The sequence below is a fragment of the Triticum urartu genome, chromosome 1, assembly GCF_003073215.2.
Source record: "Triticum urartu cultivar G1812 chromosome 1, Tu2.1, whole genome shotgun sequence".
In the NCBI taxonomy this organism is placed as follows: Eukaryota; Viridiplantae; Streptophyta; class Magnoliopsida; order Poales; family Poaceae; genus Triticum; species Triticum urartu.
The window spans coordinates 335,927,058-335,931,198 of NC_053022.1; positions in this window are offsets into that span (position 1 = coordinate 335,927,058).

Genomic DNA, 4,141 nt, shown 5'->3' on the forward strand with positions numbered 1-4,141 from the left:
CCGCTTGATACCTGCTCGATCCAAAAAATGTTGAAACATGTCGTGGGCTGCCCATGTTAAACAACAAAACCTAGGCCATGGACCTGATGGACCCAGGACTGTCAGCCTCTCGATGAACAGTTGTCTCCCGATTCCTCTTGTTTTGCTAACCATGTTGGGAATGACAGGCAGCGCTGCGGCGAGAGCACCAAGGCGGAGGACGACGTCAAGACCTCTGACCGAACGAACCGGAGCGGGGGAAGACGCAGGCGGAGGGGAGTACGAGGGTCGACTTGTTCGGGTGCAGGGTGGGCCGGTGGAGCTGCCGCCGCTGGACAATGTGTGGGAGTAGAGGGATGGCCTGGCCAACGCCATAGGCTATGATGGCCAGCCGCTGTATAGGAAGAGGACGAAATTTTGAACAAAATAAAGAAATAAAAATGTATAGGTGGTTGGTCCCATATGTCTGTGTAGTAGACCTGCTGGGTCCACCTGAGAAGGGGAATATGTTGGGAGGAAGGACATTCAAAGCACGACAACCGAGTGAACTAGTTTTTTTTGAAACGGACGAGTGAACTAGTTACATACATAAGCAAATAGCCACTAAAAAAAGCAAACAGGTTAATGGGTTCTTAAAAGAAATATTTCGGACAAAATAGATAATTACGACACATAGGCTAATGCATGAAACACTCACATGATAAAGGTGCTTAAACAGATAAAGTACAACACTCAGACCTTCCTGGCACGCTTGATCATGACGCTGCTGCTATCTGTGTACCCGTCGGTTACGGGAAGCAGACACGCCCTCTTGTCCAAGATACACCTTGTCGGATTCAGGGTTCCGGCAAACCCTTGAGGTTCGAACTCTGGGGTGCGCACGAAGATCTCTCTCTTCCTAGCTTGCTCTCGCAATGATCTCAAGGCCTAGCTCGCCGAACCCAAGGAACAAGAGACACGAGGGTTTATACTGGTTTGGGCCACCGTTGTGGTGTAATACCCTATTCCAGTGTGGTGTGGTTGGTTGCCTCATGGGCTGAGGATGAGCTAGTACAGTTGATGAATAGCCTCCTGAGGAGAGGTGTTCTTGGGCTCGATGAGCTGGTGTGTCTGAGGATGGTCTGAATCATCCATGCTATGGTGGTGGCTAGCCCTATTCATAGAGGCCTAGGTCCTCTTCCCAAATGTTAGGCGGGAAGGGACCCCACAACGGCCAATTTTGAAGGGGGACAACTAGTACAAGTTATCCTCACAAAAGGTGGTCTTCGCTTGCCAAAAGCTCTTGTGGTGATGCAGCTGTGGGCTCCGCGGTGACCTCCGTCCTGCTGGTCTTGGTCTTGTTGCACCGATATGGAAACCTTTGCCTGATGCCTCGGGACTACTCGCCTGCGCATGCCTCTTTAGCACCAAAGAGGAAACTGGCACTCTGCGCCCGCCTGGCTTCGGTTGTCATGGCTCACGTCACGCAAACCTCGCGAGGTTCCCCCCGCCTTGATATCTCCGCTCCTTAAGAGCCAGTCCCAGCGAGGCTGCCCCTGAGGAGGTCATGTGTCGTCCGCCTCGCGAGGCTTGGCCCCTCGTGAGGGTCTTGGGTGGTTGCTGATGAAGATGGGCCGTACTGGGCCACAGGTAGAGCCATGCCACGGGCCGCAGGCAGGCAAGTCTGGGTACCCCCGGTCCCAGGACGCCGACAGTAGCCCCCGGGCCCAAGGCGCGCTCAGACTTGGCTTCCAGGCGAAGCCAAAGGGCAAGTGCGGAGCGCCGAGGGCCCCAACCTCCTGCGGCCTTGACTGGCGCGTGGCGATTGACAGGAGGTGGGCACCTTTGTTTCCCCACACTGCCTTGATATCCGCCTGGCTAGGAGGCCTATGTTGTCTACACAACCCCACTTTCATTGCTGGTAGCGCATTCCCCAACTCCTCCATCTTCCCGAAAGAAACGGTCTCCTCCTCCAACTCGGCCAGAATCCAATCCTTTCCACCGCCATGGCGCCGAGCCGGAAGAAGAAGGGGAAGAAGAAGCCACAGGCTTCAGCCGAAGCACCACCGGCCTTTGAGCCCGCCGTCGAGCAGTCGGTGGTGCTTAACCAGGAGGCGATGGACAAGGTTCGCCCAGCAATCGCCGCCGATTCCAATGAGTGGGGGTATATGGTGGCTTGGCCCGCATCCCGCGCTGCGGTCGATAGGATGACCACTGAGATCCCCATTCATCTTCACGCCCTCTGGGCTGGCCTGATTCCCCTTTCTTCGCCTTCCTCAACGCCGTGCTTTCTCACTAGCAGATCAATATGTTGCACCTGGATCCTCAGTCCATCGTCCTTCTTGCCGTTTTCACCATTGTCTGCGAGGCCATGGTGGGCATTGCTCCTTCCGTGGCCTTACTCCGCCACTTCTTCTCGTTGCATCTGATTGACCCCTGGTAGCGCTCTGGATGCTTGAGCTTCCAAGCCGTGGCTGCGACGGCCGACGCGGGGATTGACTTCGAGCTTTCGCCATCTATGAGCGGGTCTCGAAGGCGGTGGGTGTTCATGGATGCCGACATGCTCAGCCCCCTGCTCTTGCTTCCGATGGCACCAGCTACTCCCAGCTCCGGCTGGGGGCACGAGAAGCTCTCTGACCAGCGCCTCCCCCATGTCTGGCGCCGGCTGACTAGGCTGAAGGATCTCGGCATGACGGCGCCCATGGTGGTGAAGGAGTTCATCCGACGCCGCATTGCTCCGCTCCAGCACCATTCTCGTCCAATGTGGACCTTCTCCGACAGCAAGGACCGCATAAGGCTTCACGAGCCTGGGCTTCCTCCTGAGGCGCAACGAACTGTGTTTGAGCTCCTGATGGGTGACCCGTTGCCAGCCAACATGCCGTAGGAGGGCTTCCTCTTGTACTGCTGCTCGAACAAGGTGGAATTCACGAGGCAGATGCTCTTCTTTGATGAATGGGGACTACGCCCGGTTGGCCTTGAACGGCGTCACGAGATCCCCGTCTTCATGGCCCCCTTGCCCACCGCCAGCGCGGTGCTCGCCCCGGAAGTAGGCGCAAGGGGCGGTTGCCGTCGAACGCTGGCGGCGTGACCATTGAGGAACCGATGTTGCTCGGGGCTCCTGAAGCGTCGTCCCCTGGGGATCGAGAGAGCCGTCCTAAGGAAGCGGCCAAGGGGATGACGCGGTCCGATACTCCTGAGGCCGAAGCCCCCAGGGCCCTGGCGAGTCGCCACGAGGCGGGGACCGGGGACTCCACGCGGCCCAACATTCCTGAGGTCGCCTCCTCAGGAGCCACACCAGCCGCGCACGACATTGGTGACTGCATCCAGAGCTTCAGCCGGCTCCAACCAAAGTTCGAAGTGCTCCGCAAGAGGAAGGGGTCTCCAAGCTTATCTGTGTAATTTCTTGAGCGTGGCTTCTCCTCCAGACCGCAGTTCCTTAGGGCCTCTTCTGCTAATGTGACAAAATCTCCCAAGAAGCGACCTCCGCCCGCTTCAGGCCCTCCGCTGACCCTGAGGGCCTCATGTCGGCCTGCCGCACAGGGCGCGGGGCCTACCGATGAGGTGGATGTGCCGGCCTGGCGCCTCGACCCTGCACTCTTGTCGTTCCACCTTCGTGGTCCCACCTGGGGTGTGGAGAGTGTGCCGAGGGCACCACCATTGGTCATTGCCCGCGGCTGGACGACCTCGACGCTGGCCTCATCTTCGAGCAATGAGGCCCCGCCCTGTCGGGCCTCCGCGGTGGCCCGAAGGGCGGCCGGAAAGGCACCGGCCTCCAGCCCCCTGCTAGGAGCAAGCGAGCCACTTCGAACTTCTTCAACGACCCCTGGTGCGGAGGACGGACCTGGCTGCGCGTTCGAGCTTGCGCGCAAGCGTGGCGCCGTCCGTCATGAGCTCTTCAGGGAGGCAATGGGTGCGCTAAGCCGACTCAGGGAAGAGCTTGTGGATGTTGACGCCCGTCTTGAAACCAAAGGCCTTCAGCTGGCGGATGGATTGGATCAGCTGAAGGTAGCCATCGACCTCGGGCGTCTCCAGCGCGAACGCGCCAGCATGCAGGCCGAGGCATCCCTTGCTACCTCGCGTGAAGCCAGCGCCCGAGCCTTGGAGGAGGCCAGGGAGGCTGACCACTGCCGCGAGGCCGCAGAGAAGTGTGAAGGGGAGCTCCGGGCCGTAAACGCCTCCCTGG